The sequence below is a fragment of the Peromyscus eremicus genome, chromosome 8b (genome assembly GCF_949786415.1).
Source record: "Peromyscus eremicus chromosome 8b, PerEre_H2_v1, whole genome shotgun sequence".
NCBI classification, from domain to species: domain Eukaryota; kingdom Metazoa; phylum Chordata; class Mammalia; order Rodentia; family Cricetidae; genus Peromyscus; species Peromyscus eremicus.
Genome location: NC_081424.1, coordinates 31,119,393 through 31,144,478, shown reverse-complemented (window position 1 = coordinate 31,144,478; position 25,086 = coordinate 31,119,393). Strand labels below are relative to the sequence as shown.

The 25,086-nt window shown below is 43.9% G+C and overlaps 1 protein-coding gene across 1 annotated transcript in view; it reads left to right on the top strand.

Moving 5' to 3' along the window:
- The first annotated feature begins 17,727 nt into the window (after positions 1–17,727).
- Positions 17,728–25,086, top strand: part of Epb41l2 (erythrocyte membrane protein band 4.1 like 2) — a 177,607-nt gene continuing 170,248 nt past the window's right edge. The window contains exon 1 of the mRNA XM_059272621.1: positions 17,728–17,853. The gene's annotated coding sequence lies outside the window, so the exon portion shown is untranslated. The remainder of the gene's footprint in view (positions 17,854–25,086) is intronic.

Below are 25,086 nucleotides of genomic sequence, written 5' to 3'. Positions count from 1 at the left end.
GGGAGTTGTGCACAAGCACACTCATCTTCCTGTATGTGGAAGCCAGAGGATGACCTCCACTGTTCCACCTCAGGTGCCGTCCACCTTGTTTTTGAGACAGAGTTTCTCGTTGGCCTGAGTATGACCGAGTAGGCTAGGCTAGTGTTTGTGTCCCCCCCCCCCCAGCACTGGGACTACACGGGCCACTATCCCAAATGAACTTGTGCTTGCAAAGAAGGCACTTTACCCACTGAGTCATCTCCTCTGGCCAAAGTTCCATTTCTTGGTCTCCCAAACATTAGTAAAAGTGAGCTGGAGAGATGGCTCAACAGCTAAGAGCACTGGCTGCCCTTGCAGAGGACCTGAGTTCAGTTCCCAGCACCCACAGGATGGGGTGGCTCACAACAGTCTGTAACTCCAGGCCCATGGGATTCGATGGCTTCTTCTGCACTGTGTGGACACGGCATACCCATGGTGCGCACACATACATGCAAGCAAAACATTCATACACATAAAATAAAGTTTAAAAATGAGATAATGTTTCAAGAGCAATCAATGGCCTAATTGTCAGGCACCAGTTCTCCAAGGTAGTTTCACAGCTAAATTTACTTTTTTAAGTTTAAGTAAAAAACCGGACATTGAGAACAAAAAAAATCTCTGTGATCAGTAAGTGGTGATAACTCTTTGCTTCTGTAAGGCTTTCCTATCAGAAAGAATTTATAATATCTCATTCTCTGACTTTATTTCAAATTATGTCAAAACATTTCTACCTATTTTAAAATAGCACAGATGTGCCTTTTAACATTTGTTTTTGTCTGATTGACTTTGATCCTATCCTGCGGCTTGTTAATGGCTGCTGTCTAAGTTACCAACTCTGACTGACATATCTGGAAATTTTGCATGTTTTTGTTTTGCTTTTGTTTACTGAAACAGTATCTTCATATGTAGCCCAGAACTCACTTTGCAGCCCAGGCTGGCCTTGACCTCTATCTTCCTGCTTCAACCTTCCAAGTGCTGGAATTATAAGCATGTGTTACTACTTGAAACTTGAAAAAAGTGTTTTAAAAGCAAGCTTAGTGGTTATAATTAAATATTGTAGATATTTTTTAATTGCTTACATGATAAACTGTATTTAATATTTATCAACAACTGTTTTACTTTGTGTTTAGGAATAATTACTGACTTGAAAATGAACACGTATAGGAAATGTCCACCTTTCTCTGACTCCTTTTGCACTGTGCATGTCCTTTATTTTTAAACAGCATAACAGCGTGAGTTGGATGGGATGACCCTTATAAATAACTGGGGAATAAAAGCAATGGCACAATTGTATTTGTGGACATGCGCTCAGGTGTTGGCAAATATAAATTTAATCACACAAAGCAGCAATCTTTTTAAGAACTCACTCAGGCTGTAGGAGATGCAGCCTGTGGGAAAACTCACCCTGGGTGAGGCAAACTTAATAGGCCTAGGAAAGTAAACAGGTCCTTTCTTTTCCAGTTTGGTGACACAATCCTTTCATTGGATCACAGAGCAATTTGAATAAGGAGACTTCCCAGAGGACAGGATGAAAAACAAGACCCTTAAACAACGCAATAAAAGCAACTGAAAACCACTTCTAAATAAGTATTTAACCAATTGTTTGGACTATAATGGGGTTAAGTCTAACTAAGCAGGTGGAATTTTCTACTCCAGTAATATTTGTAATGCACGAGCCATTTAAATTTCTTTCAGCTACATTATAAAAACCCAACTTGCTGCAGGAGGGCTGAAGTCTCTTCCTTCCCAACTCCTCTTACAAGTGAGGCGCTTTTACCTAAATTGAGTAAAAGGAATGTGGGCAGCCGGGTATATAGTTTCTAGATTCAGTGAGAAGGGGGCAACAAGGTTGCTTGAGATCAGAAGTGTTTGGGGTCAGGGGCCTTCAAGATATAGCAAGACACCCTTCTCTTAAAATGAAATAAAAAATTGTATGCTCCACCAAGTTAGTTGGTGATGGTCAACAAAGAAACCAAATCGTACACGGCGGGACCCCCAGATACAGCGGCTGGGCTGGTGGGCGGACCAGTCCATGTGAGCATGGCGGCAGGGTGGCAGGTGGAGATACACAACCCAGACACTACATCCGCCTGGAAATGGTTTATTATAATAGAGAGATGAAGAGGCAGAAAGACGGAATGTGGGAGGGGCGAGAGAGAGATAGAGACAGAGACAGAGAGACAGAGAGGGGTGAGGGGTTGAGAAGTGTGTGGAGGAAAGCAGAAGACAGAGAAGAGAGAGGAAGGGAGGAGTTTTCCCTTAAGAATAGGCTTCTACATCAGGGTGGTGCCAAGGGGCGGGATCAGAATGTTAACAGCACCATCAGGGAGGCACTCACCTAGCATGCACAAAGCCCTAGCTAGATTTAATTCCCCAGAGCCTCATAAAAGCAGGTGTGGTGGGTGGTGCATGCCTGTTATGCCAGGACTTCCTAGGACACAGAATGAGGATTATTAGTTCAAGGCTACCCTCACCTACACAGCAAGTTAGAATGCAAACTGGGCTACATCTGACTCTGTCTGAAGTAACAAAACACAAGCACTAACCAACAGCAAACAACAGATCCCTTCTCTTTTATTTCTCAGGATTTGGAGTATAGTTACCATCCGTAAGTGTCTTGTGTTTTCATTTCTTCACCCCCTTTTTGCAGTTCTAGGAATCAAACCCAGGGCCTGCTACTGCTAGTCAAGGGCTTTCCGACTGAGTCACACTCTGGGCACTCCCCTTTTTTATTTTAGAATTGCTACCCCGTTTTTCCTCCTACTAATTTTTAAAATGATTTTATTTATTTTATTTTGTGTGTTTGATTGTTTTGCCTGCATATATGAGCCTTACATACATGAGAGGTCAGAAGAGGGGGTTGAATGAATCCCATGAAACTGGAGGTGGTTGTAAGGTGCTGTTTAGGTGTTGGGAACTGAACTTGTCAATGGAAATATTGACACAGCTGCAGAAGCATTAACAAATGCCACGCTCTTTAAAAATACACTTTATTTCATTATCGTTATTGGTGTGTGTGTGTGTGTGTGTGTGTGTGTGTGTGTGTGTGTACATGCTCTAATGTGCATGTGAAGGTCATAGGACAACTTTGTGGAATTAGTTCTCTCCTTCCACTTTCACGTGGATACTGGGGACCAAACCCAGGATGTCAGGCTGGTATGACAAGTACCTTTACCTGCTGGGTCAGTCCAGAAGTCCCAGACTCTTTAATTTTGTTACTCAATCATTTTTGTTTTTGCAAAAATTCACGTGCCCGTATGACCATCATCTATATCAGACACCGTTGCTGGTGCCTCCACACCTCCTGCCTGTCATTATTCCTCCGGTATTTAACATCAGTATTGATGGTAATCATCATAGTCTATTATTGCCTGCTTTTGAACTTTGTGTAAATAGAGGCAAATTATTTAGTATTCTTTTGTGTCTGGCTTTTTTTTTCCCCATTCAGAATTAATACTTTTAGGTGCATCCATGTTTGATGGTACCAATAATTTGTTTGTTTTAATTGCTTTATTAAGATTTTGTTGCTTGGGCTGTTGTAGAAACAGGTTGATGTGCATATGTCAGATCCCTTGTGCAAAATCCTGCGTGGCTTGTTCCGGGAAACTTGAGTGCTATGGATGAGAGAATGAAGAAATGACTAACACTGCAGGAATGCAGACGCATACAGAAAGGCTGGAATAGGGTGGGCCATGTTCTCTCTGATGGAAACACAACAGCAGCAACAGCAAACCAGGAACACAATGTGTTTATTTTACACATCTGGATCAAGGAGGTGGGTGTATTGTGTACAGCTGAACCAGGAGACATCTTTAGGTACTCTTGGAAGGAGGTTGCTGTAGGGAGCAGTCTCAGACTGCAGTCATCCCCAAGGAGGAAGCGTGCTTGATAGTGTTTGCACACACTGGACAATCGTTTTGAAACACTTGCACTTGGACCAGAAGAAGACGTTGCCATTCCCATGGGTCTGAAGCACTGGAGGTCATGATATGGCTGTGCCCATCACTATTACTTCATTCATCTGTTCCTTACACAGTCACCTAGGGCTTAATCAGTTTCCCACACCTTTGGGTGAATTTATGTATGCATTTCTTTTTTCTTTTCTTTTCTTTTTCTTTTTTTTTTTTTGTTTTTGAGACAAGGTCTCTCTGTGTAGCTTTGGAGCCTGTCCTAGAACTCACTTTGTAGACCAGGCTGGCCTCAGTTTCACAGAGATCCTCCTGCCTCTGCCTCCCAAGTGACGGGATTAAAGATGTGCACCACCACCGCACGGCTATGTGTACATTTCTTTACAACACAGTTTTTGAATTGTAATTTTTAGGTCATCAGATATACGTAGGTTCACTTTTACTATATTATGCCAAGCAGGTTTTATTTTTAATGCATGTGCATGTTCATGTGTGTGCAAGTATATGTGGGAGCTATATGTCCATGTATGTATACATACATGTTGGAGACCCAGAGGACAATCTCAAGGTGTCAATCCTCTGAAAAACTGTTCACTTCTTTTAAGACAGGGTTTTTCACTAAGTCTGGAGATCACTAATTAGGCTAGATGGCCTGACCAATTAGCCCCAGAAATCCTCCTGTCTCTTCCTCCCCAGTGCTGAGATTATAAGTGCTTACTGCTGTGCTTGACATTTTTACATGGGTTCTGGGATTCTATGTAAAAAATAACATGATGACAGATACAACAATTTTAACTATCTGCTTCTTTATTCAGGGGCCATTGAGAAACAGGTTAGGTAGTTGTAAACCAAGCATTTGCTGTGGGATGTCTTTCTGTATGCTGTGAATATGTGTTGCTTTGATTGGTTGATAAATAAAGCTGCATTGGCCTATGGCAAGGCAGCTTAGAGGCAGGTGGGAAATCCAAGCAGACATACAGAGAGAAAAAAGGAGAGGAGAGGGAGATGCCAGCCACTGCCGAAGGAGCAGCAAGATGTCAGCAGACTGGTAATGCCACAGCCACATGGCAACTTACAGATGAACAGAAATGAGTTAAGTTATAAGAGCCAGCTAGCAAGAAGCCTGCCATAGGCCATACAATTGGTAAATAATATTAAGCCTCTCCTCTGAGCGATTATTTTATAAGCGGTTTCAGGACTGTGGGGAGTGGGTGGGACCGGAGAAAACTTTTGACTACAAGCACTCATTTCAGAGGGGCAGGGAAGGGCTTGGCTTATCAGTCTACTCTGCTAATTCTATATGGCAAAAATGATATTTGCTCAATTTGATGAACTGAAACTTAAGTGAATTATAGTATGCTTTCAGGTTTTGAGGATAAGCTATATTTATTTGTTTATGCACCTCAAGGTGCACCTGAGGATGCACCTCAAGGACTTGAATTAAAACAAGAACAATCCAAACTCCAGAGCAGTAGGTAGCATGAAATAATAATGGTCAGAGCAAAACTCAATGCAACAAAAACTTCAAGGATAATACAAAGAATGCAGGAAACCGAGTTGATTCTTTAAAAACAACAACTTCAGGACTGACAAGACATCTCGGCAGATACAGGTGTTCAACACACAAGTTTAGTGAACTGGGTTTGATCCTCAAAATCCATGTAAAGATGGAAGGACAGATTGACACTACAAACTTGTCCTCTGATCTCCATGCACCCTGGCATGTGCCTGTCGCCGAACCATCCTTTTAACTCAATCTATAATACACATGTACTGACTTCAGTTTTCATTATAATAGGATCAATTCCTACCATCATAGTATTGTCTTTTATTTTATTTTTGGTTTTTTGAGACAGGGTTTCTCCATGTAGCTTTGGAGCCTTTCCTGGAACTCACTCTGTAGCCCAGGCTGGCCTCAAACTCACAGAGATCTGCCTGCCTCTGCTTCCTGAGTGCTTGGATTAAAGGCGTGGACCAAAGTCCCCTCAATGGTTTTGAGTGACACCTTGTAAAGGTTGCTGTATTTAAAAAGGGTGTGTTTTTTTTTCTGAGCAGCTTCAAGCGTTGAGAAACTGTGTGTTGGTACGACACATTTTACTCCAACTGGGTATTTTCAGGCAGTGCACAGCTGTATCTCTGTGTGTAGAGGCCTGTGTGAGGTTTAACATTTGTTCACTTTTGGGGACTTCTGGAGTCTGGCCTCTTATAATTACCTTTTCTATCAGGCTCAGCTACGTATTTACAATATGTTTTCAAATATTTTAAATCTGGGCGGTGGAAACAGCACAGTCAAGGGCTGTCCAAGCTTGAAGACCTGAATTCTATTTTTTAGAACCCACATAAAAATTGGTAGTGTGCACCTGTAATTGCAGTTCTGGGGAGGCAAAGACTGGGGGATCCCAAGGGCTTGCTGGCAACTCAGTCTCATTGAATTGGCAGACTCCAGCTTCTGTGAGAAACTCTGACTCAGAAGATAAAGTGGACAGTGATTGAGGAAGACAAGTGAAGTTGACCACTCACCTCGACACACACACCTGCTCACAAATATGCACACACATTAGAACATGTATACATACAAAACTGTATATAAAAATATATACATCATTTGTAGATCATTCGATACTTCTTTCTGAATACCTCATCTGTCAAACTAGGAAATAGAAGTGGCTTCATTTGTTTTTAGTTAAGGATATTCTTTTGTTCTTTTAATAGATATTTAATGAAGATGGCTTATTTGAACCATTGTACTTAGAACTAAAATACCTCATGTAGACAAATTGCTAAATGGTCTTACTAAATAAAAAACACGGAGCCAGATATAGGGGTGAAAACTTGAATGATCAGGGAAATAGGAAAAATCATAAGCTAACCTTAACTCGTTGATGCCAAAGAGACCTACTCCTGTATACCCACGCCTATATACCTTTCTGTTCTGTTCTCTCATTGGCTCTCTCAGCCCAGCTACATCACTTCCTCTTCCTGCCTAGCTCTGTCCCTTCCTGTCTGTCTGTACAGACCTCCAGACCTCTATGGTTAGTGCTGGGATTAAAGGCATGTGTCACCACGCTTGGCTCTGTTCACCAGTGTGGCCTTGAACTCACAGAGATCCAGACAGATTTCTGCCTCCCAAGTGATAAGATTAAAGGCAAATGCTACCATTGCCTGACTTCTATGTTTACTTATAGTGGCTGGCTTTTTCCTCTGATCCTCAGACAAATATTATTTGGGGACACAGTATATTGGGGGACACAATACATCACCACAACCCCGGTATACAAGGCAGAAGAAATCCCTGCTTTTATAGAGCCTATAGTTGTATGGCCCTTTATCATTTTCTGGGTGTGGTTTTCTTCCCAGCAATTGTGCTTTCCAGGAAAATTTTCCTCTGGAGAGGGTTGGGGTATGGGCATATGCATCACATAACCTTAAAATCCGTTGTAAGTCTTTCCCAACAAGCAGAACACATTTCTGAGCTGTGAGGACCCACATAGAATGCAACTGAAGGGTGGTAGTTAGCTAATACTGACCTTCTTTCTACCTCACATCTGTTTTGAATAAGCAAAGGATCACTCCCTAGAAGAATGCGTTTTCCAAGTGGAAGTATTTGTTTGCTTAGAAATGGCTACATTCCAACTTCATTGGCTCCATCTCTACTGTTTCTATAGGCTGTTGGGAATAAACTAGCTCATCAAGACCGGGCCACACAACACTCAATGCCAACTCCATGCAATTCAGGGGATAACTCTTTCACATTTTCTCTTGATTCAACAGTCTCTGGGCTGTTCCCATTACCACTGTTGCTAGGTTTTATACCACCAGCTGCCGAGGCCATTCACAAATTATACTCCACAGGGAACATTCCTCATAGTATGTTAAAAAATTTCAGCTTTCACTGTCATGCCACATCAGAAGTTGTCCACAGACATGCCACCATGAATGCCCTTGATCTCTGAAGCCTAAGCAGGGTCCGGCCTGATGAGTACTTGTGAGAAAACTTGTCCATGGTATTGTGGGGCGCTTTTTGTGATGAGTGAAGTCCAATGCCAAAGTTTGCAGGTCATTTTTGACTCCCAGTTGCCATATTCAATTAAATGGGTATTAAAAGCACCTTGTTTCTCTATGACCTAATCAAACCCTCTTCCCAGGACTGCCTGGGCAAGAGCTCAGAATGGCAGAGCCAGGCTGGGAGTCGAGTTGAGTGGAGAGGTACAATCAGAGGACATGCTGATCTTATTAAAACATGGTGTTCTGTCTCAGTCTTGCCCTGTAGCAAGATATCTGTCTATTCCAAGCAAAACTGGTACTCATGTTCACAAGGAACCTTCTGCAGTTCCTTTGCCTTGGGCTCTTTGGGTCTTTGAATGAGTCTACAATCTTCTCCTCTGACCTCTCTAAACTCTTTTCTTGAGAAGTTTAGACCCATCTTAAAGTCCTATAGGTCTTGTTTACTCATCGGCCTAAATCAAAGTACGGCATCACTTTTGCTGAACTTATTCTGTGGTTATTTTCTGAACTGAATCGGCAGAAAATGGAAATCAACGAAGTTTGTTGTTCATATAAGATATTGCTTCATCTTCCTTGTCCATATAGACTTCAGATGACAATGATGAAATGTAGTCTCTGTTAGGGAGTGAGGACACTTTGAGGGGCAGAGACAGGAGCCAGATTTCCTAAATCCCTATATCTTCCCCCCAGATTTATTGTCTATCAGGCCCTGGACGTGACAGTGGGCATAATGTTTCACTCATTTTTATAATTCCAGAGCAAGGCTTGGTGTTGAATGATGTTCAGATTATTAAACTGAAACAGCATGCCTTTGTTGTATCCTTCTAAAAGGTAGCTTTTCTAGGAACCTTTTTCAGGGTTAGGGTTTGAGCCCAGGGCCCCTTGCAAATGCTCTACCACTGAGCTACATCCTCAGCACATTCTATTTCTGTTTCTAGTTCTAGGGAGCAATTGACCATGAGAACCCATATGCAATCGTGGAGTTCTCTGGCTTACAGGAAGTAGCATGCTGACACCTCTTCCTCTTAAAAGCCAGACGAAGGAGGGTGCATTAGTGGAAAAACTCCAGCTATCGTTGAGGCAACACTACTACCCTTTGGTACACTGGAGATGACTGTAGCTGTCATTAGCCATAGCGGTTTTTCAAAAGAAGATTGCCTCATTTTCTATAACTTATATGAAAAGGGGGCTTTGTGATGATTCTGATGGAAATCGTGTGGAGAATATTACTGCAGATGAAAAAGAAATGGGGTGCTTGAGGGAAGATTCTGATATTGCATTGAAAAAGCGTGGCACTCAGGAGGTAAAGGCAGGTGGATCTCTATGAGTTCAAGACTAGCCTGGTCTACATAGTGAGTTCCAGGCTAGTTAGAGCTACCTTGAGAGACCCTATTTAAGAAGAAAGGAAGGAAAAGTGTAGTATGTGTGAATTGTTTACCAAGATACCTCAAGATAACTGCCAACAACTTTTCTTCTCTTATTAGACCTGCTCCTCCTACCAAGAGGTAAAGTAGGTGATAATTTTTTTTTTTTTAAATTGGGGCTGGTCTTCTGCATTTCTTTGACAAGACAATAGGATGTGATGCTGTATTATAGCTGGACTTAGATTTTGTTTATATTTTCTTGGAAGCCAGGTGCCACGTAAGAAATCTGTTACTAGAGAGGCCACATAGAATGAAAGGGGGGGGGGTTGGCAAGGAGGGAGGAAGAACATGCAGTGAGGATCCATATGGAAGAGAAACTAAGTGTTCCAACTAACAGGCAGGACCAATTTGCAGATGTGAGTGGAGCTGTCTTAGAGTCTTCGTCTACGTTAAGCTTACCAGCTGATACCACATGGAGTGGAGATTAGAGGAATTCTTTTGAGTCTTGCCTGAATTTCTGCCCCAAAGACTCATGGCTATAAATGGTTGGTTTACAGTTTTGAAGCCCAACACCAAAGATTGGCCACGACAGTGTCTTCTACTGGGATATTTGAATGATGTCTTGGTTGTTTGTGGTGGTGGAATCGGGACTGCCTGCATGTAAGGTGAGGCTTGAGCACATCTGAGTCAGTCATAGCAGAAGACAGTATTGTCGGGTCTTCCTGTCTGTGTACTGGGTAAAGGAAGGGCTGATTTTCAACCCAGAGCCATTACAATGTGTCTCTCTGGTTTGAACCAGGCACTCAGAGGCACCCGTATAAAATCACTACTGTAGTCATAGTAAGACCAGCTTCCTCCACAGCCTGTGGAATTAGTAAGGGCATTAAGGAGATGATGTGTACATTTTTTTCCCACACTGCTCATCATGTTTGCCTCTCACAGGTAGCACTGCACCCGAGGATAGTGCAGAGCCGGGCAATTCCCACAGGTAGGACTGCTCCCTTCTCCTTTACCCCACCCTGAGCTGCACCGCTGGAGGAGCACACAGACCCATATGCACTTTCCACAGATTTCAGAACATCTGCAATGAGAAGCTGAAGAAGATGGAGAGACCTTCTGTGACTATAGATTGGTAGAATTACTATTGTGAAACCTTAATCTTCTGAAAAGCAGTCTACAAATACAAGGCAAGCCTCATTTCAATTCCAACACAGTTCTTCACAGAAGTTGAACAACAACAAAAATCTTAAAATTCACATGATGTCTTTTTTTTTTTTTTTTTTTTTTTTTTTCTCGGAGTTGAGGACCGAACCCAGGGCCTTACGCTTGCAAGGCAAGCACTCTACCACTGAGCTAAATCCCCAACTTAGTTTGGGTTTCTATTGCTTCCATGAAACAGTGGCCAGAGAGCAAGTTGGGGAGGAAAGGGTTTATTTGGCTTACACTTCAGCATTGCCTGTTCATCACTGAAGGAAGTCAGGACAGGGAACTCAAACAGGGCAGGATCCCGGAAGCAGGAGCTGACGCAGAGGCCGTGGAGGGGAGCCGCTTACTGACTTGCTCAGGCCACCTTCTTACAGAACCCAGGACCAGCAGCCCAGGGACAGCACCACCCACCATGGGCTGGGCCCTCCCTCATTGATCACTCCTTGAGAAAATGCCTTACAGCGGTCTCAAGGAGGCGTTTCCTCAATGGAGGCTCCTTCCTCTGATGACTGTGGCTTGTCTTCAGTTGAGACACAAAACCAGCCAGTGCCCATGGAAACACACGAAGACAGACGGTATGGGATGGTTAAAAATTTCCTGGACAACAAAAAATGCTGCCGGAAGCATCATTGTTCCAGATGTTGTCACACTATAGAGCTATAGTCATAAAGACAACATGGTGTTCGCATTATAAAACCACGAGACACAAAAAACCAAAAAAATTTAAATATCAATGGAATAGAATTGAAGACCTAGATATAAGTCAATGCTCCCACAGTCCCCTGAATTTTGAGAGAGAGAGAGAGAAGAAAAATCCAAAAATACACATTAGAGAAAAGATACCGCCTTCAGCAATTTGTGCCGGACAAACTGGATGGCTGCTTATAGAAGAATGAAACTAGACGTTTATCTCTCACCCTACACAAACTCCAGATGGTTCAAGGATCTTAGCATAAGACCTGACACCTTGAATCTGTTACAGGAGAAAAGTAGGGAACATGCCTCAACTTACATGAACATATAAGTGAGACCTCAGGAAATTAAAACAAAAATCCCTGGTATAGCAAAAGGCATTGTTCATTAAGTGATGAGGCGGCCTATAGAATAGGAAAAAAAAAACTTTGTCAGCAATACATCTCATAAAGAGTTAATATTTAGACCATACAAAGAATTAAAACAACTTTACCAAGACAACAAATAATCCGATTAAAAATAACTGGGCATGGAACTAAACAGGGATTTTTTTTTAAAGTACAAATGACTAAGAAATATTTACAAAAATCTCCAACATCTTTAGCCACAAAGGAATACGAATTCAAACTACTTTGAGATTTTCTCTTACCCCAGTTAGAATGGCTAAGATCAAAAACAAAACAAAACAAAGCAAACAACAGTGAATTCTGGCATGGGTGTGGGGAAAGGGGAACACCTATTCACTATTGGTAGGAGCACGAAGTGCTAGAGTTACTGTGGAAATCAGTGTAGAGTTTACCAAAAAGATGTGGATCTACCATGTGACTAAGCTAGCCATTCCTGGGCATATTTCCAAAAGACTGTATATTCTACTACAGAGACACTTGTCCATCCGTGTTCATTGCTGCTCTATTCACAATAGCCAGGAAATGAGAACAGCCTAGATGTTGATAAACTGTTGAATAAATAGTGAAATGTGCTCCATTTACATAATATAATATTCCTCATTGGTTAAGAAAAAGAAAATGAAGTTTGCAGGTAAATGGATGAAGCTGAAAATAACTATTCTGAATGACGTAACCCAGACCCCTCCCCTCAATGACAAATGCTACATTTTCTTTTGAGTAACTGGGTGGTTTCTTTGAGTCTTTAGATATTTGTGTTTAAATTGGAGTACTCATAGAAGTTAGGAGGCAGGCCGGGCAGGCGGTGGTGGCGCATGCCTTTAATCCCAGCAATCGGGAGGCAGAGGCAGGCGGATCTCTGTGAGTTCGAGGCCAGCCTGGTCTCCAAATTGAGTTCCAGGAAAGGCGCAAAGTTACACAGAGAAACCCTGTTTCGAAAAAACCAAAAAAACCCAAAAGAAGTCAGGAGGCTAGTAAGGGCCAAATGGGGGGGGGGGAGATGAGGGGGGAAGGGCGGGGGGAGCTTCAACAGAGGGAGATAGAACGCAGGTGGTCTGGAGGGGGAACGGGGAATAATGGAGGGGGAAGGATAAGTGAGGTTGGTGTGGGAGGGCAGGGTAGAGGAGGGAACACAGGGAGGGGTAACTAACATTGAAGGCCTTTGAGGCAGTCATATGAAAATCTACTACTGTTGAAAGAGTTCTAAAATATGTACATACGCAAATACCGAAAAAGCGTGTAAGCGCAGTCACCCTACAACAGGGAGCAAAGCCTTTCCCAGACAGACATCATGGGCTGCTAAACAAAAAGCGCCGTGCCTAATCTGGGTTATCTCTTCTTGAGTTGTGTGTGGGTGGAGTCCCATTGACCCTCAAACATTCCACAGGATTGTCTTAGCTCTTTGCTGCCTTTTAAGTTTGCTTTTCTTTTGCTGTGATGAACACTATGACCCAAAGTAACTTGAGGGAAGCAAGGGTTTACCTCAGATTAAACTTCCACATAACGGTCCAACGCAGAGAGAAGTCAGGAGAGGAACTCAAGTTAGGAATCACGGAAGTGGGAACTGAAGCAAAGGGCACAGAGGCATGCTGCTCACTAGGTAGCTCTCTGATTCCTGATTACCTAGCTCAGGACCACTTGCCTAAGGCTGTACTCCCCACACTGGGCTAGGCTCCCCCATCTCTATCATGAGTCACGACCATCTCTCACAGATGTCGTCATAGGACAATGTGATCTGGTCAGTTCCGCAACTGAGGTTCCCTTTTCCCAGGTTCCCGGGTTATGTCAAGTTGATAATAGAATCTAACCAGGGCAGTTCCCCTTCAGAATTTGATGATGAGACCATATCGCTGAAGAGGCCATATACTTGATTCGTAGGATATGGAGAAATCAAACTGGTTCCTGCCTGAAAGGCTTCGTTCCTATTGACTAGAAGATGGCCCTATGCCCATGCACATAGACTGGCGGGACTAAGTGCACTCAATGGCTTTAAGATGTGTGTGTGTGTGTGTGTGTGTGTGTGTGTGAGAGAGAGAGAGAGAGAGAGAGAGAGAGAGAGAGAGAGAGAGAGAGAGAGAGCGAGAGCGAGCACACAGACCCATGATAAAAGTATCAGCTACTCTTCTAGAGGACCTGAGTTTAGTTCCCAGCATCTACAGGGCTGCTTACAACCACTTGTAACTCTAGTCTCAGGGGATCCAGTGCCTTTTTCTGGCCTCGGTGGGCACTGCATATACATGGTACATAGACATCCATGCAGTCCAAAGCAGCCATACGCATAAAATTAAAAATAGGAAACATTTTTTTTTTTTTTTTGAGAGTGGCCATGACATTGTGAGAGAAAAGCAGTGGTGGGAGATTACAAGAGGAGTTAGAGGGAGGGCATGTGGTGTGTTTTTAATGAAAAGATAGTATATGCACACATGAAAGTCCCCCCAAATAAAGGATATGGAAGTAATGTCACGGGGGGATCTTTTTCTACCAGGTAGAGGTCGGCCTGGTGCATTCTCTCTCTCTCTCTCCCTCTCCTTTTCTCCTCTCTCTCTCTTACACATACACATTGTTATATATTTGGTAATAACTTTTTAATGACCTTAAGTCATTTCTTCAAGCGAAATCTTGTTGTCTCCCACATAAAAACAACCCTATTTATAGATATCATTATCTTATTAATATTCTCTAAGTGTGGCATAGGACTGACTGGGTACAGGGGCCCATGCCTGTACTTTCCAACTTGCAGAAAAACGGGAGGCAGCCTTTGCTGCATAGCAAACTCAGGGCCAGCGTGGGCTACTGTCTGTGTTAGCATTCTATTGCCGTGATGAAAAACCCACTAAAGACCAAAGGTAACCCAGGAAATAACTTATTCCATTTATATGTTCCCCATCACAGTCTACCATTGAAGGAAGTCAAGGCATGAACCTGGAGGCTGGAACTGAAGCAGAAGCCATGGAGGAGGTAGGCTTTCTGGTCCTCATGGCTTGCTCAGCCCCCTACCTTCTTATAGCACCCAGGACCACCTGCCCAGGGGCGGCACTGTTAACCGTGAGCTAGGCCCTCCCATATCAGTCACCAATCAAAAAAAATGCACCATAGGCTTGCAAACAGGCTTAATCGGATGGGGGCATTTTCTCAATTGGGTTGCCTTTTCTATAAAACGACTCTAGCATTGTCAAGTCGACATAAAACTATCCGGAACAGATACCTAAATGATTGATACCTCGTCTCAACCACTCCTCCTGAAATTAAAAAAAAAAAAAAAAAAAAAAAAAGCACATAGAAATGATTCATAACGTGCAGTGGAGAATATCATAGTAGCATGTAGCAGGAATCTTAAAAGTTCTTATTAATAAAAACAAACCCAGAGCCAGGTATTGGGGTGAATGCTGGAAGATCAGAGAAGCAGCAGAACAAGCCACAGCCACCTCACCTTGCCAATTCCTCAGCTGATCCTGCTTCCTCAGACTGGATGCCTCTCAGCTGAACTGCTTCTCGAAAGCCTGAAAGCTTAACCAGCTCTAGTTCCTGGTTTTCACGCCTTATATACCTTTCTGCTTCCTGCCATCACTTCCTGGGATTAAAGGAGTGAGTCACCATGCCTGGCTGTTTCCAGCATGGCTTTGAACTCACAGAAATCCAGGTGGATCTCTGCCTCTGGAATGCCAGGATTAAAGGTATGAGTGCCACCATTTTTCTGGCCTCTATGTCTGTCTAGTGGCTGTTCTGTCCTCTGACCCCAGATAAGTTTATTAGGATGCACAATATATTGGGGAACACAATATCACCATAGTAGCACCTTTTTTTTTATAATAACATTATATTTTATTATTATATGTATGTTCATTTTACTATTTTGTATTGGTATTTGAAAAATTATTCATCTGTAGTTGCCACCCCGAGAAGAATGTCAATTGTCCTCTTCTATCACTTTGGTCCTTACTCCTCTGATGCAAGGTTTCTCTCTGAACTTGGTCCTTCTTGTGTTTTGGCCTAGTCCGGAAGCCTCAGTGACCCCTCTGTCTGCCCCCACAGTGCTTGGGTTGTAAGCACCTGTGATACTATGCCTGGCTTGTTACCTGGATGTAGGGACCCGAATTCAGGTTCTCATGGTGGTACTCTTAACTATGAAGCCACGTCTACAGCTGTGTGGGTCAAGATCTACGGCCCTCAAAACTTGTGCGATTAAGTTCAGTGCTGTGGTCTGAACCTATAGTCTGAACCTCAGTCTTACATATGGTAGGAAGATCAATCGAACCAGGAACTCTAGGCCAGCTTGTCAACACAGTAAGTGTCTGTTGCAACAAACAAAAATGACACAAAACTTATTATATATAACAACTTATTCTTCACGTGGAATCAAAACAGCAAAATATTTGGTTTCAAGGTCTGTGAAAATAATGAGTCCTGAAGCTTGTTTTATCAGCTTTATGGTGGCTTGCCTCAAGGTGCATAAATATCTGAAATCTGTGGCTGAGATCTTACATATTCCCCTGAAGCTCATATGTTGAAAGGTTTGGTTCCCAGTTGATGTGCCACGGGGAGGTGGAAACTTTTGCATGTGGGGCCTACCTGGTGGAAGCTAAGTCATTTGGAGTACATCAGTGGAGGGTATATTAGGGATCTCGGTCTCTCAATTTTGACTTCTCAGATTCCATGAGGGAGGTGAGAAGTTTTGCTCATATGCTCCCTACCATGATGCCTTGACCCCTACCCAGAGCAAAGGGCTGAGTGACCGTGGACAGAAACCTACGACACCATAAGCAAAAATAACTCTTCTAAGTTATTTATCTCAGCTATTTCCTCGAAGCACCAGAAAGTGAAACACGAATTGCCGGCTCTTCTTCACCAGAAATGTGTGCAATCAGGATTCCAGTATGTGTTACACACCTTAATCAAACTTACTGTGTACTCAGTGTCTGGGACTGCAATGGAGGAAATCTGCTCAGATGCCTGCTGTACAACAAATGCTAGCCATTATTGCAATAATTTTATTATTTACAAGAATGACTTTAGTAAGTAACTTATTTCCCCTGCTCTTTTCTTTTTGATGTAGTGAAGATAATACTCTCGCTAGGTTTTTTTCAGCTATTGTGAGGAGCAACTGATAAAATACATGATGTGTTGTTGTTACCTGGAAAGTATCATCCAATGCAAGGCGTGTCTGCCGAGGGTTAATTCGACACTGTTAATTTTACGATGTTTTAGGAAAGAAAAGGTGACTTTGCAAAAGGTGAAATCACTAAAGATTTTATGAGAGGTGGGAGGAAGCAAAAGACTAGAGAACATTGGGGGCAGATGCTGGAGGCAGTGAGGTGACTTGACAGTTTGAACATGCAATGCCTAAGAAAAGATGGAATAAGTAGCACTAAGAGATCTAATTGTACAAAACACCCGGGGGAGAGTCTATCTACGTGTATGTGTGTGCGTGTGTGTAAAACTTTCCACGATTTGACCCGTTAGATTTTTTTAAGGACACTGCCTCATCCCCGTATACTTTGCAGACCTCGGTCCCCAAGCTTCTGCCTGGAGAAATCCTGGCTCTTAAGGCTGAGCATCAAGCTCCTCTCCTCCACGGGGTTTGTCCACTCTCTCCTGCCTCTCCACAGGAAGAATAAATGGTTCCTTTCAAGCCTTTCCTGTGAAAGCGCTTCTTTCACTGGAGGTCTGATGGGGGGACCCGGCTTTCCTTATTCGGTTTCCTGGACCTGCTCTGCTGTCTACCACGAAATAGGCACCCAGCGAAGGTTCAGTCAGTGAAAGCACTTTGAAGAAAGAACTTTACAAGTGAGAGGGCATTTGAGGCCAGGATTCTCAGAAAGAACGCCTCGCACACCACGCATTGGCAATTCATTATCTCCAGGGTCGCTCGGAGGGCGAAACGGGCCCGCGGAGCCTGGGAGCCGAGCGAATCCCTCGGGAAGGTCCGTCCCCCGCCCCGCCCACCCCTTTTCCCCCCCACTCCCCCCGCCCACGCCAGACGGCGCCGTAGGCGTGGCCTGCCCGCGGTGGGCGTGGCCTGCCCCGCGGGGGTTTCCGCGCCCGGGGGCGTGGCGAGCGGGGGGGGATGCGGGGGCGGGGCTTCCGCCAGGAGTGGCGGGGCTTGCGCGTTGAGTTCTCTGACGGCCCCAGCCAGGGAATTTCAATTTGAAACCTTGAGCGGAGGGTGGAGGCGGCCGGGCGCGGAGGGCCGGCGGCCGGGGCTGAAGCGGGACGTGTCCCGGGGCGAGCAAGCTCGAGAAAGGGGGCGGTGTCCCGGTAAGGAGGCGAGCGGGCTACGGGGTGGGCGGCCGGGCGGGCGGCGTCCCCCTCAGGCTGCAGGCGGGAAGCCGACCCCGGCAGGAAGCCCCGGACGGCTGTCCCCCGGCGGGGGAGGGGGGCGGCTGTGGGCCCTTCTCCCTCCCTCCCTCCCTCCCTCCCAGCCAGGCAGGCAGGACGGCGGCGGCGGCGCCGTCCCCGGGGGGTCACGCGCCCGGGGCCCCCCCCAAGCCGAGCCGCTACCGAGGCATGCGGCGATCCATCCATCCATCCCGGGCGCGGAGGGGCTTCGGCCGCGGCGGAGCATGGCTCCGGGGCGCGGGGGGTGGGGGGGATCGTGGCCGGGCGCGGGCCCCTGGAGCCGGCTCGTGGGCTCTGCGGGAGCCGGGGAGGGCGCTGCGCCGCCGGGCCCACGCGGGCGACCCTCCGCCCCCGCGGTCTCCGCCGCCGCCGCCGTCTCCTCCGCGGTGTGGGAGCTGCGGGCACGCACGCACGTTTTCTGCGGCGAGCCTTCCAGCTCCCGACACCGGGCCATCCAACCACTCACTGCTGGCTTCCTGTTCGCCCGCGCTGGCAGCAGAGGGATGGGAGCAATTGAGGTGCGCTGCAGGGGGAAAAGGACGAGGTGGAGGAAATAACGGAGCCCCCGTGGCGGTGAGGTTGGCGTCCAGGGACACCCCCCCCCACCCCCACATCCTCGATCCCAGACGTCTGCGGGGGACGTTAGTTCATTAAGTGTCCCCAGATGTCAGCCTCTGGCGGGGCCAAGTTTTTTTTTTTTTTTTTTTTTTTGGTTTTGGTGAAGTTAAAAGAGCTCCCCGCCCACAGTGTGTTATTTTGGGGAGTGGTCTCTGTGTGGAGCCTTTGGTACATACAAACTGAGGAAGCCCTTCACTAAATCTCTCCCTTCACTAAATCTCTCCCTTCACTAAATCTCTTCCTTTGAGTAAATCTCTCCCTCACTTTTACAGCTGCCCCTGTTTTTTAAGGTCCCTGGGTGGGTGGTAGGGAAGGTGGAACCTCAGGGAGTTGTGCATATATTTTCTCCTTTCGGGATCGAGGTTTTTTTCTCTTGTTGCTTGAACTTTCTTGCATGTGAAATGTAGGGTGTGCGGGGCATTATGTTCTTGTTACTGTGATTAGCTAAAACAGTAACAGCAACAAACTACTGTCACAGTTTTCTCCATTCATCTCTCTTCAGCCCTTCCTGTTTTTTGTAATTCTTCCGTGGGGGTATGTTATCTGTGTATTCTTTATAATACTGCGTTGAGAGCATGTTAGTCAGACATCCCTCTGCATCTGAGGGAAATTTGATCCGTTTTTTGGCTGTGGGAGATGGGATTTAGAATTCTCAATATGTGTATAGGTTTTCCTGGGGGGGGGGGGGGGGATGGATAGCGTCTGGTACGACTTTTCAGTTGGTTTGCAGGGTCCTACTATGGGAAATCGCTGGTTTGCTCTTGCAGCCCCTGATGGGGGCTGCATTGCAATGCCATCCTGAATCTTGGTAAGGCCCAGCAACCCTCTCTCGCATCAGGCTGCTAATTTGACATAAACTTTGAAGAGAGAGGCTGTGTCACCTGTCAGGGGCAGGGTGATCATTTCTAGAACTCAGTTTGAGAGCCCCCGTCAAACGTCAGACGTTGCTCTTTGGAGGGGATTGGAGAACCGGAGGAGTAGGACTGGCTTAGGGCAGTGGTGTGGATTTTTTGCTGGTTTAATCCTATCCTTTCTTCCTCACTTCTCAGGCAGAATTCCCACTGACGTCAGTAGTGGTCTTGTGCGCAAGCTGACCGCTGAGAATGAACGGGAGGCTGCTCATTAATAGGAGAGGACAGTTTCTTTGCTTTTAAAACACCCCCCCCCCCCCTTTAAGAAAGACTTAGTCGTAACAGTTCTTAACTGATCGTTTACCTCTAGTGGAAGTAGGACACTGTGTGCAAGAAAAAAAAAAGTGTGTGGATGGATTGAGCTACCAACTCTCAAAGCTCTTGAAGTCTAAATTAGATGGGGAATTGTTTAAAAGAACCAAGAGCCGTGCCATTATTTAACATTACTCATCTGAATAGATTTTTCAGCGACCTGTTTGGTGGTGTTTCTATAAGAAATGTAAACTGCTGTAGGATGTTTCCGAATAATTGATTATGGGTATTTAAAATGATGAATTTTTAGGTCCAATTAGAAAGAAGCCCATTTGGAGCTTTAGGGGAAGAATCTGAATGGATGCGTGCCACCTACCCCCAATAACTACAGATAGAAAAGTAAGGAAACTCAGAAGTCTTGCTGTACTTGAGGAATGACTTTAGGACATTTTGTTCATGTATGTTTTGTGTTACATGTGCAACTGGACCAGGGAAGACCCATCTTTAGATTTGTGAGAACCCTGAGCCTTCCGGCCTAGCTTTGCTGACCTGAGTTGGTAAGCTTGGGTCTTCTGCTTTTTAATGTAATGTTCTTGTGGTTTACCCTTTTCAAATGACCGGTTCTAAAGACTTGAGTTTAGAAACCTAACCAGTGACCAGAATGTAAAAAATAGATATTTAAAAATCAGAATCATGTCCTCGTGGGCTACCCAAACACATGCTTTCAACTAAAAATACTTACGAAGATGACAAAGCAGTCCTCAACCAAAATATTTATTGGTAAATTTTCTCTGTAACTAGTAATTCTGTAGAGTTATGCTTAACATTTAGTCTGCTCTGAATCACCACCTCGTATTGCTGCGGCTAGTGACCTACAAAGGTTGTGTCTTTGCCATTTTATTTAGGAATGTGTGGTTCATATTTTGTATAGTTGGAGGTCTGATTTTTGTTTCTGTTTCCACAGTAAAGCATAGGCTTTTTCTTTATTTGAGCTGAGATAGCTGTGGGTAGACATTTTTGAAAAGAGAAATTGCTAGTTGTTTTTTTTTTTTTAAGCAAGGCAGCAGAAGTTTCTAGAGATCAATACCACCAACTGGCATGTTGCCTTTCTGAAGTCTGTATTGTTTATTAGAGATAACAAAGGAAATGTGCCTATCTCCTCCACCCTACCTTTATTTAGAAACAGTTCTAGTGGACTTGGTTTTTTTTTTTTTTTTTTTTTCTCTTCTCAGATTGGAGTTGCTGTACCTAACCACTGGGTACTCTTACAGAGTTACTCAAGTAAATGTTTATTCTGGCTTCCATAGTCAGCAAATACTGGCCAAACCTTAATTTACTGCTTTTTTATAGAATCTTGGAATTAGTCTCAGGGCTGAACTTTTAGGAGTCAGCAACTCTCCTCTTAGCCCTGTCCATTCTCCCCTCCACACACAGACCTTTCTAGCTGCTTTGGAAGACCTGAGTAAATAGAGGATTTGTATGTGATTCCTTCACAGATGGCAGACAGAGCATCCTTTGGGAGTGGCATGTTTTGGCATGAACCAGTAACTTGATATTCAATAAGATTTCTATCATTTGTCTGTCTGGGCAGTGTCCCAAACTAAAATCTAAGATGGAATGACTGCTTTGTGTCATTAACTGTAGGGATATGGCCACCACAGTACTTATTAATAGTGTAGTTGCTTAGAAGTCATAAGTCAGCCAGAAAGGAAATTAAAAAACAAAAACAAAACCCATCTCTAATATATCTAGAAACAATTGACAATTACAACTTTTTGGGGGTAGTTTTTCTATAAAGTATATGTGTTTGTATATTTTGTATGAAATAGAAGGGAATACACACACATACAACACACATAACACACAGACTTTACATATACTTGTATTATACTCAGTAGTTGAAAAATTAATTCACTGGACCTTTTTTGTATATTTTTTAAAGGTTTATTTTATTTCATGTGTGTGATTATTTTGCCTGCATGTATGTATGTGCACCATGTGGGTGCCTGGTGCTCACAGAGGCCAAAAGAGGGTGCTGGTTCTGTTGGAACTGGAGTTATAGGCTGTTGTAAGCCCAAAGGGAGCTGGAAATCAAACCTGGATCCTCTGTAAGAGCAGCAAGTGCTCTTTACTGTGAGCCATCTCCCCAGCCTTCTTGAGTGTATTAAAACAACAACAACAACAAAACTAGGGTCTCCGCTGGCACGGTGGTACACGCCTTCAATCCCAGTACTTGGGAGGCAGAAGCAGGTAGATTTTTGTGAGTTCAAGGCCAGCCTGGTCTACATTGTGTATTCTAGTACAGCCAGGACTATGTAGAAACACCCTGTCTCAAAAAAACAAAACAAAACAAAAAAGGTAAACAAAACAAACAACAACAAAACCCCAGGGTCTCATACAGTTCAGGTTGGTATTGAACCTACTATGTGGCTAAGGTTGGCTTTGAACTCCTGATCGTCTTGTCTCCATGTCTTAAGTGCTAGCATTCCAGTGGGATACCTTGAAAGCTTGACTTTGTAGAAATTGGTCATAGCTTACAAAGAAACATAATGAAGACTTGCTTAATAACCATCTCTGGATATAGTTTCTGCTTGTTCTTTTGATTGGTTTGAGAGCTGTGCAGATTTTTTTGATGGGTGTTTTCCATGTCTAGAATGGTAAATCATCTATATACTGTTTTGCTGGTTTGAGGAATAGCATTTATTTTAACAAGAATTTTTCTGAAAAAAAAAAAAAGAGGTTTTCTGAATTTTCCTTTTTAAAGTAATCTCAGACACCAAGTCAGACCTTCATAGTCTATCAGTACATTCATATTCTCTTTTTTTTCTCAAGATGGAAATTGAGTTCACTTCATATTCTCAGCACTGTTAAGTATATTTCACTCAGATAACTCTCTGATTTTTTTTTAATTTTTCTCATTTTATGATGTTTTTCATTTAGTACCCTTTAGGTGGCTTAAAAAATGGCATATAGCATATAGGTCCAATTCCCAACTGTCTAGTCATCTTTTTCAAACCCTAAGTTCAGGTTTCCAGATCTCTGGATGTACTTTGGAGCTGAACCCATCAGAGTTGTAACAACCTTGCCGAGGTTACTCATTTTTTTTTTTTTTTTTTTAGAATCATCAATCTTTGACCAGTATACATATATCCTGGTAGTGTGAAGACATTCAAATGTAATTTGTATTTTGCCACTGTTCTTTGTTTTTCCTCCTTTTATCCAAAGAGGCTACTTCTTAAGAACACACACACACACACACACACACACACACACCCACACACCCACCCCTGACCCTAAACTTGGTCACCTGACCCTAAACCTGGTCAGAAGGAAGCTTAGCCATGTTTTAATTCACACTCCTGACTGCTTGGGGTATGCCTCGGACTGTAGCAAGTCAAGAAATTAGGTTATGTTTGTGTGTGAGTTATGTTTGGGTGAATGAGTACGTGAAAGAGGTTAGTTACCCTGAGAGGTGGGTGGACATGGAGAAAGAGAAAATATGAATATGTGGTTATTTAGGGGATCAGAAAAGGTTTCAAATTGCTAATCTAATTCAGTTCTTATTTTTTAATCATTAGTGTATGAGACGAGGTTTCTTGTAGACAAGGCTGACCTTGAACTTGGTATGGGACAGTGGAGGACCTTGAGCACCCCATTTACGTGGTAGTGCTGGAGATCAAACCCAGGGCTGCCCTGTAGCAGCAGAGCCACATCCCTAGACCTAGTTCTTCAGTGTCTGAGATCAGGAACTCCAAGTCTTGAGAGACACCCTGTTCTCTCTCTTTGTTCCACTGTTGTACTCCGTCACTCATTTCCCCTCCCCCTCTTGATTGTATTTACTTCCTTTCCATTGAGTTCCTCAGGTGATCCCTTTTGTGCCGCTGTCAAGGTGAAACTGAGTTCCGATAGACGATCTTAGCCACTGACATTCTTACCTGTGAGCTTGAAGACCGCTTTTACTTCCTTAGAAATTTCCTGTGGTGGAATTGTTGATGAGAGAGGGTCACTAGCAAGTTTGTGCTAGTTGGTGTTGGCTAGGCTGCCACTCTGCCAGGGACGTGGAGCAAAGTATTGCGCAAAGCCATTTCTTCAATGGTGTGTGTGTGTGTGTGTGTGTGTGTGTGTGTGTGTAAAAATCACACTTACCTCCTAGCGTGATAGGAGATTAAATGAGCCAGTGTTTATACAATGTTTCACATAGTGCCTGGCCTCTGTGGGAATTGTTAGGTTATGAAAAGACCCAGTGGGTTGCTGTGACTGTGTGGGAAGCACATTTTTTTGCGGTAGTCAGGAACCGGTTATCTGGGTGGAAATGCAGTCCGATACGAGGCTAGAATTTCTTACGGCTGAAATGCCTTTTGAAAACTATTTTTAGTACAGTATCTTTAGAATTTTTGAACCTTTACAAAACTGTTGACTTAGTCTTGTCCATCTTTTTAAGTAATGCCCAAAGTTGTATGCATGTGGTAAAGCTCTTGGGATCTGGTTTCAACAGTACAGGGAGAATGTAGTCTTTGTGGTGTTGCCAGAGGTAACGGATCCCGAGTGTACACTGTTTGCATATGCTGTGTTACAACTTCTTTTCTCTATAGTCGGTAAACTTGTAATAAGGCTCACAGTAAGTGGATGTTGTATTGATTGTTTAAACTCTGGCGAAGAAAAACACACTAAAATGTAACCTTTGTAAATCCAACATGTTGTTTTATGTGGGAAATACACCTGTAGACATATATTCCCTCAGTATAGGGCTTCGTTTTAGTCTAACATAAACACTGTTGTTTGGGGTAGAACACATGGAGGATGGTAGCAACACTGGGTCCATACTCCTCTGTTGGAAGGACTGTCAGCCAGACAGAACTTGCATTATTTTTATGCTAATTCTTTCTTCTTATAGTCCCCCCATTTCTTTTTTATTTTACCTCTAAACCAGTGCTTCTCAACCTTGCTAACGCTGTGACCCTTTAATACAGTTCCTCATGTTGTGGTGACCCCCCCCCCAACCATAAAATTATTCCTTGCTACTTCATAACAGTAAATATGCTACAGTTAGGAATCGTAATGTAAATGTCTAATATGCAGGAAATGTGGGGGGCAGGACCTGCAGGTTGTGAACCACTGCTCCAGACCAATTCATTCACTCGCGTTGGGTGCACTGACTACTAAATTTATACTCCATGTATTAAATAGCAATGGAAAGGTGAAAAACGCCTGGGTCCGTGCGAACTTGAAGCAGCTGTTGCTTGCCGTGGGGCTTTTTCCTTTTTCTTGGGCCAGCGGTCATTTCTTGCCTCTCCCTTTGTGAAGCATGACTTTTGGGTCACTGTCAGGGTCATGATGGAGTGTTCCTCCTCTGGTTTGGTTCTAGACTTCC